Below are 12,548 nucleotides of genomic sequence, written 5' to 3' on the forward strand. Positions count from 1 at the left end.
GTTGCTTAATAATATTACTTAGCAAATAGTGACTTTTACCTTCTGCCAAGTAGGTATTAAGTAACTTGCCCAAGGTGACCTAGCTGGTCAGATAGAGCTAGAACTCCAGCTCAGGAAGTGTGACTCCAAAGCTCACATGCTTGGAGACTTTACTGTTCTGCTATGCTATACCTCAGTTTTCTCATCTTTAAAATGGAGATGATAAGATTGCCTCTCCATGGCAGATAAGCCAATGTATTATTGAGTGGTAATGCTGAAAATACATTAATTCCCCCCGACATCAAATGTTCTTAATGGCTCCATTTTACTGAGTTGAGTGAAATTCACACTTTCCTATAGTCACATGAGTAAATGCTTAAGCAGGCTGGATTTGAATTTAAATCTATACTACTTTTAGATTAGACATTTAAACCATACTCAGCTAATAATATTAGGGGTGTTTTTCTACCTCCCTGGTCCCCTGTTTTCTCATCTTTAAATTAAAGGCTGGTAATACCTGCCCTGCCTACATCAAAAAGGTGAAAATGCAATCTAGACACCTCCATGAAGTACAGAAATATAATTAAGCTACCATTGGCATCTTCTAGAAGAGTTTCCCTAAATGGCACAAAGCTGGGGAAAGAATTTCATAGACCAGACACACTAAAATCACCTAAGGACACCAAGGCTGCCATTCAGCCTATTGGAGGGGTCTATTAGGAGAACTTACTAAAGAGGGCACAGGCATCTAGCTGCCAAACTATCTGAGACCAGAGGTCTAGGAGAATTGGGGAGTTGTCCCTTCTGTGCATTTGGGGAGGGGAGAATTTTGTTCTAGTGAAATAACAGAGCACTTCAGAGAGCCTATTCGTGGGGAAAAAGGAAATTTCAACAGTTGAGTTCATAGAGAATAATCAACAGTACATCCAAGCTCCCTTTATTACCTGTGCTAACAGAATCATTTGCCCAGAAAGTATTTTTAGGCATTTATTATGTGCCAGACACTCTTCCATAGAATACAAACAAGCTTCCTATTTTTGTGTAGTCTGCATCCTTATAGGACAGAAAGGGAGACAAAAAATAAGAAGAAAAGAATATAATTATTTTGTGATAAGAACTGTGAAGAAAGTGAACATCTGGACATTCATTAAAAGAATTTTCTCCTGATACATCATTATATGCTTTTGGCAAATGATTTGAATAAAACTTATATTCTCACTTACCTATTTATGTCAATAAACTTTCTGAGCATATGCAACTAAAGTAGTTTTAAACAAACTCATAAGTCAATACTGTTTCCTCTCTCATTCCATCAATAATTCTGTGTATATGAACAGAGATAAAAAAAAAAAGCCCACATATTCCAGTTAATAAATTCATTTCTAATTGAGGTGCATTTTTGTGGTCAATAACTATTTATAAATTATGTACTAGAAATATTTCCAAAATTTGCTCAGTCCAAAAGGAATATTTTAACTGCTAGGATATTAAGATCTCATGGATACAGGGATTTTTTAAGACATGTACTTTTGTCTTGTATTTATATTTTTATTGTGAAGTAAAATGATTTTTAAAATACAATATATATCTTTGGGATACATTTCTTTGTACATATAGGATAGAAGTAGGATTTAAGAAAAAGGAAAGATATAAAACTTATGACTATTAAAAATATATATTCACATGTTTTGAGTAGATTATGATGAATATCAAATTGCATTGGAATTCAGATTTCATTGGTAACTTATAGGAGAGTGATCTAGAATTGTATGTTGTCAATAATTTACTACAGTGAGAGTTATATTCTTTGAAACTTATGATATAATTTTTCATATAATAACTTAAAATATGTAGGGGTGCATAGTTTTGTAAAATTCTTTTAAGGAATGTATGAAATAAAAGCTTGAATGCTGTGTGTAATATGTAGGCTGCATTATATTTAATGGCCCCTAGAGGGAGTCCCTTTTCACACAGTGCCCTAGTTTCACTTCAAAGACTACTTTGAGGGTGAATTTTCATTTGCCTTGATTGCTCCAAAAATTATTAGAAAGACCTGGATAGACAGTTCACTAGGATAGTGGGGAGTGTGAGCTAGTCCTGAGGCTTCTAACTCTTTGATTCTTTGAACCATAGTTTTCCCACTTAGCATATGAGCAAGAAATCCTGCTAATTCACAACAGGATAAAACAGTCATTAAAGAACACAGACCCTGGGATTTGACTGCTTGGGCCCAAGCTGGTCAGCCTCTGCCATTGGGTGACTTGAACCTTTTTCTTATTTTTCTGTGTCTTCTGATCGTCATCTAATTATAACCACAGGAATAATAACAACACCTATTGAATAGAGTTGTGATGATTAACTAAATTAAATTTATAGATCAAGTGCCTGGCACATTGCTGTTACTATTACACATCACCTTAGCTATGATCACTATTATCATCATTCACTAAACTGTTCAGAAAATCAAATAGAACTATTTGTGGGAAATGCTGTAAACTTTATGGCTGCCACCCAAATAAAAGCAGTACTGATAAAATGATATTGGTTATGATGCTTTTATAGCAAATTACAAAGCAGAACATCAAAGCGCTAAACTAGCTTACCTATATGGAGATTTATTATTTCCTGTAACAGGAATCCACAGATGTGGCATCAGAACTCTGGTCTCACTTTTCTGGGTTCTGCTGCCTTGTCTTCACAAGCACTCCCCTGTGCTCACAGGACAGCTTCTGCAGAAGCTGAGGTCAGATGCTCCCCTTCTATTATGGTCTGAATGTTTGGGTTCCCTCCCTCCATACGTTGAAACCCTCACCCCCAATAGTATTAAGAGGTGGGGTCTTTGAGAGGCGCTTGGGTCATAAAGTTAGAGGCCCCATGAGTAGTTTCAGTGTCCTGAACTCCTCTCTCCTGCCACAGGAGTACACAACTAGCAAATGCCAGCAATGAACCAGGATGAGGACCTCACTTGAATTTGCTGGAGCTTAGACTTCTCAGTATGAGAAATGTGAGAAATAAATTGCTGTTGTTTGTAAGCTACCCAATTGATGGCATATTTTTTAGAACAGCCTCAGCTAAGTCCTTCCTTCTAAATGGCCAATCTCAATTAGGTATACCGTTCTGAATCAAACACATTTCTAAGGGAATAGTATGCACTGATTATTTTAACCCTCAGTGTCTGAACTCATTACTGGCAAATAGGACTCTGTGGCTATAGGACCCAGACCCTGAATCTGGGGAAATGTGCTGTATGATATCCTCTTCAGGTGCCTGCAGGAGGCCGATGGTATATTAAAGCTCGTCAGTGAGGAGAATTGAATAAAGGGACTATTATTTACAAAGTCATAGGCAAAGTGTAGGGATGGTGCAGTCCAGGAATTAGCAACAAGAGAACATTATTCCTCTTCCACCTGCAGAGGAAGGGAGAGCTGAGGGGAGAGGGCTGCTGGAGAGGGTCTTTGTCCATTCGTAGAGCGAGGCTGGTACCTGCAGCTGCTTAGCAACAGAGGAAGCCAGCATAATAATTAGCCCAGGCTGGTTCCTCTACAACATGCTGAAAGCCACAGCGTGAGGGAGCCATTAATGCCGTCAAAGCACACTCATCACCAGGTCAGGCACCCAAGTCCGAGGCCAGAGTGGAGAAAGATCAAGAGGCAATGGGGGTGCCAATGCAAGAAACAGCACACATGAATTCTGAGCACGTGTGGGCTGCAGAGAGGAGAGAGAATGATAACTAAACACAACCCTGCCTTGCTAGGAAGAGGAAGAGAAGGCTGGGTTGACACTTAACAGTATTTACTCTAAATGTTCTTGCTCAAAATAAATTGTTCTGTTTCTTCTTCAAATATAAATTTTCTAAAATTGCAGGCATGTTTTATTTGCAAGTAAAATTCATCCTCAAGGGAACTGCCCACGAAGATAACAGAGACACGGAGCTGCCATTACTTGAGGGATTCAAGGAAAGGGGGTTGTTCTGCTTTTTCAGCGAAAAGTGAAGAAATCCATTCCCAGGAGGAATTGCAAAAGGAAGTGGCTGTTCCCTTGATAAAGCCAGAGAGGGCAAGCCTAATGAGGCCTAGGCCAGCTACATGGTGTAATTTACTGAACGATGCTGGCTGCCTCGCAATGTTTCAAGAAAAATTTTCTGCAATACATGATTAGTAAGAAAAGATTTGGGTACTGTTGTTTTCCAAAAGAAACTTGACTACCCCGGTAATAGAGAAAAATGTTCTTGCAAAGTCTCGAATTTCTATGCAAAGTGGTGTCCTAAGTCAGATTTACACAATGTATTATTGCCTTGTGGAGGAGGATCAGCTAATTAGTTCTGAACTAAATGTCAAAATAAACAAATGCAATCCCTAAGGGATGCCAAGAAGCTCTAAGACTGAGTGGCAATATCAAGTACCCTTCAGGGTCAGGACTTGTCAACAATGGCTGCACCTTAGAACAATTTGGAAAGATTTAAAAAAATCCTACATTCAGATTCCACCCCATAGCAATTAAATAAGGGTCTCTTTCAGTGAGGTCTAGGCATTGGTCATTTTTGAAAAGCTCCCTAAGTGATTCCAATATTCTACCAGGGTTGAGAATCTCTGGTCTATTGGATATTTATTTCTCTGGTGTTGCTTGTAATCCAAAATTCCCTGACTACACAATGCCCAAGTTGTTTCTGTCATCCTAGACTTCTCCAGGATTAGTATTTCGATCACCACATTCAAGACTATATCCCTAATTGTATTCAACCAAAGAACTCTATTGAATATCTAGGATAAGGAGAAAGAAGGAGTAAGGGAAGAAAGGAAAACTAGAATGATTTAAAAGATGTGCAAAGTAGGAATTTCTCTGATGTTACCCTGTTGAAAACCACTGGTTCCACCCTCTACTTTCTCATGCTGCTATTTCAGAGAAGAGGTTAATTACAGGGCTGTAATTTTTATAGAGTTGGCTATTTTGGTTAATTGGATTTGCTAGTGAACTCTTCAGCAACCTCAGATTTTTATTCTAGTGGGCACCTTTGTTTAAATGTTATTAGCTTCCTTTCCTTCGTTAATGAGAATAGAATCATCCCAAAGCAAAGGTCCTGAGCCATATTACTGGAATTTAATGTAGGTTTGTGCTAATTCCTTGAGTTCCCCAAATAGAGAACGGGAAAGACACCATTCACTTGTCTGAATGTTCTGTCACCAGAACAGTTGAATGTCCTGCCCCTCCTTAGAGTGATACCAACCAGCCAGTCATTGACACTGTGACAATTTGTTCATCATATACATGTGCCTACCTGGGCAATGTCCTGGCCAGGGCAGATAGAAGGGAAAAGATGGTGCATTTCCATAGGGGCAACTTAGCGTCTTAGGTCATGGCATTCCCTCTGCCAGGCAATATCTAGTTTTATAGTTAGCATAAAAAACTCAGCTTCAAATTATTTTAAAACGTATCTTAGCAGAAAAATCATTTGTTTATTTCACACTTAGCTGCACCTATGGAAAAATTGGCTCTCTAGAATCCAAGTTTCTGACCAAGACTTTCTGTCCACCTGGGGGCAGCATATCCTCACAAAGAAAAGCATCTAGAAGACTTGCTTTTGCTGTATTTTGCCAGTATATGGTTTTTTGTTGTTGTTGTTTTATTTATATTCCATAGATAAGTGAAACCATCTGATAGTTGCCTTCACTTTTGACTTATTTCACTTAACATAATCACTCCAAGGTCCATCCATGTTGTCCCAAAAGACCCTATTCATCCTTTTTAATGGTTGAATAGTATTCTATTGAGTATCTAGTGCACAAATCATAGACTTAGTGAAAAATTTACTTGCTACCAGGGGAATAGGGGGCAGCGAGGAGAGGAGAGGGGAAAGAAAGGGCTAGGCCAGTGGCACTGAGGTTTGGTGGAAGGTCAGTGAAGCATATGAACCTACAGAGGAGTGAAAATGTATCCACAGAGTTTACAAAGGCATGTGAATAACTGAAAAATTCAATAATAATCATAAAAAGAAAAGCACCTGTAGGGAAACAATGGACTTTCTGAACTCCTGATTTTCAAACATGATGCTTCAAAGTCATGTTCCCAAAGAACTCACTCCATCAATATTAATTCCGAAGAAGGAAACCAGAAGAAATGGACCTATACATTTACTCTGTGAAAATGCTTTTATAACGTGGTGAATAAGTCATCCCTCTTTAAAATTTAACTGAAAATGTAAGTCCACAGGTCCCTTATGTAACTGAACCATTAGCATTCAGTGGAATTCTGATCGGATGGGAAGGCTGCTTTCTTGTTAATCTCTCTTCTCAAAGCTAATACCATTGAGGCCAGACTAGTCACTGCATTTAAAGGATGTTAGTTACTAGTCAGAAGTGGTCTGCTCAGGAAGAAAAGAAAGGTTTGTAGTAAGACTAGAAAGCCACAGGCTGCAGCATGGAAGGTAAACATGGTATGGAATGTTCTGGAACAATGAGGAAATGCTCACTGAGATTCCAAGTAATGGAGAATTAGAACTGGAACAAGAGTGGCACATCTGACCAACAGAAGGTGTATTTAGAATAAAGTTAAAACAGCTGTGGTATAGTCTTCCAAGAGACTGGATACCAGATTAGCCTCATGATTACTTTAAACAGTCTTTTCCAAACTTTTATCACTTATACACTAACTTCATAAATCATTTTTACTAAGAGGATACCAGTTACTTATCTTGTATTTCCTATAAATTGTTGTATAACTTTGTTTTAATTTTTAAAATAAGGAAATAAATAATGTTCCATCTAAGTTGGTATGTGAACCATATTTTGGAAATACTTTTCTAAAGGATGACCTCTCAGCAATGTTATAAACAAAGAAAAACGCAGACTTGAGACTGAGGTAAAAAAGGTAGAGCAAATGTCAACCTGATTTGGTAAGAATTACATACCTGGATTTCTTATGAATACTATTTTTAGATTTTTTTAGTAGGCTTAAATTCTATTTATTTTATTTCTTAATGATTGCCACTTGAAATAGTATAAAAATACAAAAGCAACTTGATTTCAATCTTCCAATAAATATTTCATGGTGAGCCTGTTCTTGCTAAAATTCTGGACTTGTAGTACTAAACAAGACAGATATAGTTCCTGTCTTCATGGAACTTGGACTCCAGCAGGGTGAGGCTTCTGGTATCAAAAGCTTTATTATTGAGACCGTAGCCTCATGAGAACATTGCCCGAATTTCCAGAATCTAAGGTTCATAGAACTCCTGAGACATGATTTCTTAACACTGCTATCCATGTGGGAGGAAATGAAGCTAAACTAGAAAGTGAGAATCTATTTTTCAAAAGGTGTTTTTTCTACTTTCAATGTGAATACCCCCTTCCAAGAGTGGATTATACACCCTAAAATTTCACCTTGGTCAACATACACCATTTCCTTCCCTTCCCCTTCTACACCCACTTCCCCTAGTTGTTTTTAATACACTTGATAGAATTGAGAGAACTCTAAGAGTAAGCATGCCTAGAGCTCTGGGGGAAAAAATGGCAATGCTAAGCTTTTCTGGATGTCATATTTAGTCACCATTCTGTCAGTTTGCAAGTGCTGAAATGTGTGCTCATATTCTACATGAGAAAGTCACATCAGGAAGGTCATGTTCCCATAACACAGAGAAGCATGTTCTTGGCTAGAAATTAATCTTTTGATTCCTGCATGAAGGTTTTTGTGTCCAAAGTCATCTGATGCTTATTAAGTGCATATTCATTGACCATCTCTCAAATCTACTGAATTTGAACCTTGGAGTTCAATCCCTGGGCTCTGCATTTCCCCCCCCACACACAATGCCACCTCTTTCCAGTGACAAATATAGGTACTTAGCTAGTCAATTCTAGTTAGTTCATTAAACCAGCTTGTTTCCAGTGAATTGATGAATTAGATTCCATTGACTTATATATAATGTAGATATGATAAGTCTAAAAGGAATTTCCTAAATAGAGAAAAACTAATGCTTAGATTCTTCCCCTGACTATACCATTCGATCAAGCATGTCAAAGCCCTTGGAAGAAAAATCTTGGACTTTTGGTCAAGATGCCAGCAAACCACAGTGATAGGAGGGGGACTGAGAACAGAATTGGAAATTCTGACTCAGAAAATGATTAGGGATCATTGCACTACCCAACCTTTGGCTTATACTTTCTGATATCTTTTTTTTTTTAAAGATTTATTTTTATTTATTTATGCAAGCACTGGGTACAGTCAGAAGTGCAGGAGGGTGAGAGAATTCACCAGAGCCAGAGCAGGGAGCAGAGCAGGCAGAAGGACCAAAGTACACTGCTGAGGGGAGCAGCGGGCGGCAGGAGAGGTCTGCGCGCCATGTGGGACCCTCCTCCGGTGGCCGGGGAGCAGCCAGGGATCAAACCGGCGCTGAAGAGACTGCGGGCAGCTTTGCAACCCAGCGCTCAACCGCTGCACCACCAGGGAGGCCCCTCTGATATCTTTTTTATAAATACATTAGTTAAAATGCTGGATGACTGATATAGGGAATGTTCCAAATACCTAAGTGCCAGGCACTGTCCTAGGTGCTGAGGAGTCTATGATGAGCAATTTAGACTCTGCTCTTGTCTTAAATATACTTAATAGTCAAAACAGACTGAACAAGGGTTCAATCCCAACTGTGTCACAAGTGACAAGTCATTCCATTTCTCTGAATTTCTACTTTCTTATTTTAATTCCTAGTTTAGCATGAGTCCTATAGATCACCGATGGCCTCAGAGTGGGCAGGGGACTTTCTCCATTAATATTTTATTGAGTGTGTCTCTGTCTTCCTACCAGTCAATTCTTGTTTAATATGGAGCTAGAACATGCTGGACCAGTGAAAAGTCCATCTTCTCTGCATGACCCCACCCAGGGACCCCTGGGGCCAATTGCATCAACCTTTTCTTGAAATTTGCTCTCCAAATTAGCTCTCATGTGCTCTGGTCATGTGAGAGGGTCACATATATTACCTCATGGGTGTGGCAGCATTAGCAAAGCCCCAGGGATCTGTGAAACCCACTGGAGTCTCCTGCAAAGGCTTGCAGTGAAGCAGCAGCAGCCACTCATTCATAAAAAGAAAAGAAATTGATCTGCTCCACATTAAACAAGTATTGACTGGAAGGAAGACAGAGACACACACATCAATAAAGTATTAATGGAGAGGGTACTCCTGCCCACTCTGAGGCCATTGTGACTCATGCAGAAAGAAGTCGCTACCAAAGTGGCTTTAGGGTTAAGAGATGACCATGGTGGAGAGCTGGTAGGTAGAAGGGGCAGAATAGACACCCGTGGAAAAAAGAGGGCCCCTAAGGTGACATCTGTGAATATCAAGGGAAAATGCAAGTTCTTGTACTCACAAGCTTAACCAAGTTCACCAAATGTGAATAGCCAAGTAGTAGAGTGTTTGACTGCAGATCAGGGAATTTTTATGAACACTTAGCTTCAACTTGGGGTCCAATTACTAAATTAGTCCATAGTATATTCTTTGGTTTACATATAGGGAGTAATAATACAATATCACTGTTGATTAAACTAATACATATTGAGCAACTTTTATGTGCTTGACCTCATTGTGGGCCCTGGAGATATAATGATGAACCAAATAGTCTTTGCCTTTATGGCACATACCTTCCAGTTTAGGGCAGACAGAAAATAAAAACAAACCAATTAAATGAAAAAAATAGAAATGACCTAATTGCAGACAATGATAAGTGCTATGAATAAAAGGGAAGTGGGAAGAGAGTAAGTGAAAGGTTCTTTAAAACATGGGACAGGTTGTCTCCCGGGGTTAAAGACAGCACTATTAAGCTACTGCCAGACACTAGAGCACAAGTTCGATTCCTGGCCTACCCAGGGAGCAAACCCACATGGCTCAGCAGACCTCTCCTGTCTTGCCCGCTGCTCCCCTCAGCAGCCTGTTCTGATCCCCACTCTCTCTGGTGAATCCTCTCACCCCCACACCTCTGGCTTACACCTCAGTTCTTACATGTATAAATAAATAAATCTTTAAAAATGTGGGACAGGGAAGATTTCTTGATTGAGGTAAAATTTCAGCTGAATCTTAAATGAAGGGTGGGGGTAGATATTTGAGGAAAGAAGATTCCTCACAAAGGAAAGAGAGTATCCATGTAGGAGGGGTGATTGCTATGTATTTTACAAATTATATGTATTTGCTGAATGAATTCATGAAATATAAGACAGGTATTGTTACTGGTATTTGAAGAAACTGAGGTTCAGAGAGGCTAAGCAATATCTGTAGAGTCACACAGGAAGGTAAGTAGGAGAGCTGGCAGGTGATTCCACTTCAAGGCCCTTTGTTTCTATGATGAATTGTTCCTGGGGATAGTCAATCCTAAAATTCACTTGAATCTGATTCTCTGCTCCACCACCCAAGGCATCCTTACCCACCATCTTAAACGTCTCTCAGCTCTGAATTCTGGAATTCGATGCAAATCTTTAGAGACAGAGCTTGGTCTTAATCTGATTAAAAAAAAAATCTTCGAGGAAGAACCCTTGAGAAACCAGCTGAGGCAGGTGCCCAAACATGCCTGGGCTTGAAAACACCTGGAGGCATCGAAGGGATTTGTCCTCAGGAAGCCCTTTGGAGATCAGCCTCTCCTGGGCACTCAATAGGCTGCAGTCTCCATTTCCCACTTTCTGGGGAGAACTGGGTATGAGGGGGTGTCAGTTACAACCACCCTGACTAAAGAAATGTGCAGGATGGAAAGACAGCCATTACCCCAGGCTGGCCATCACCTCCTTAGCAACAATAGCCGCGGACACATTCACACACAAACAGTGGACCAAAACAAGCAAAGGTCACTCTCTCTGAGCACTTCCAAGAATGATCTCAATTTTTCATAAAACAATGTTTATAAATTAGATGGAACCCGGAGCAGTCAGGGAATAGAAATAGCCATTTTATGAGGCTTCCTGCCATTACATTATTGCTTGTTTGCTTTGAATTTTAAAATACAGTGTGCAGCCCACCCTTTCCAGAGCCAAGCAACGACCTCTTGACAAAGCCTCTGGCCAAGGAAGCCTGAATGGGGAGGGTGTCCTTGTTACTAGTAGGGGCTCCTATGCAGGGCTTTTTGACTAGAAACATCTAAAAGGCAGAGGGTGTGCCCAGTCTACATTTCCACCCTAGCCAATTACCAGCAGGTCAAGCAAATTTGAAATGATTTTGATTGTTGAATGAGTAAACAGGTGACTGAATCAATAAATGAAAGAATGTACAAATAATTGGATCCCCAGGGCAGGCAGTAAGGGACAGACACCCACGGGGTTACCTGCAGTTGTGAGCCTTTATTAGATCTCAGAGCTTTGTACGGAGTTCTCCTGTTCTTAAGCTTGCTCTCTGCTCCTACTGGCTTTTCCTCAGTCCCTTGGGGTCTCCGTGCTCCTAACACAAGCTGCTTTTCAACCCTAACTCCAGAATCTACTTTTCCTTTTTCACTATAATTTCCCACTATCTTCTCTCCCTGGATGTAACAGGCTGACATGAAGAAAAGCATTTGATAAATTAAGTGTCTTAGTTGACTTCCCTCAGAAGCAGAGCCTGAGGGAGGGATTCATATGTACATCGTTTATCTGGGAGGAGAGGCTTGAAGGGAAGACAGTCTAATGAAGGGTGTATTATTAATCCAGTTGCCACTCTGAGACTTCAGACCCATGTGAACACTATCAGAAATGGTGCAGGAAATATGTCACTTTACTGCCACCCAGTTGTCCCACCAAGAGACAACTTGTGTGGAAAGAGCCAAGTATTTACATACCAGCGTGTAAATCACCGGGTATAGGGTCTTATTCCCTGGCTCTTTCAGACATCTTGCACATGAGAGATTTGGCTTGCTTGGCTTTGGGGGAAAGCTCTCAGCAAAATCCATGGCTGGAAATAGCCAGAGCATATTGAAGGGAAAAAACTGAAAGAATATGGATATAGCACTGACAGCAGGGTCACCCCACCTTTTAGAGATTGAAAAGGCTAGTCACATGTGTTGCAAATACCTTCCTAGAGGGATCTGACTTTCTAAAGAAGAGCTAGGATGGGATAATGTCTGAATTCCAATGGAAGTCTCTTGTTCAGGTTGAAAGACAAGACAGGAAGTGGTGGGGGGTTTGTGTTGAAAGAGACAGGTGACACTCCAGGTGGATATGCAGATGCATGAACTTTTCTTGGGGTTCTGGGTGAGGACAATTTCATTCCTTTCATTTCTCATTTATTCATAATTCGTTCATTCATGCTCCATACATTCATTTAAAAACTAGACTTTAGGGGCCTCCCTGGTGGTGCAAGGGGTTAAGGTGCAGCCTGTGAAGCTATCTGCAGCCACTGCAGCACGAGTTAGATATCCAGCCAGTCAGGGAGCAACGTACAGGGCACAGCAGACCTCTCCTGACTCGCCTGCTGCTCCCCTCAGCAGTGTACTTTGGTCGATATGCCTATTCTGTTCCCCACTCTGTCTCTGGTGAATCCTCTCACCCCCCGTATCTCTGGCCTGTGCCCCAGCTCTTGTATGCAAAAATAAATAAATCTTTAAAGAAAAAACTAGACTTCAGGAGATAGTTGATGCTAA

The sequence above is a fragment of the Talpa occidentalis genome, unplaced genomic scaffold (assembly GCF_014898055.3).
Source record: "Talpa occidentalis isolate TD23 unplaced genomic scaffold, MPIMG_talOcc4v2.1 talOcc4.16, whole genome shotgun sequence".
NCBI lineage: Eukaryota > Metazoa > Chordata > Mammalia > Eulipotyphla > Talpidae > Talpa > Talpa occidentalis.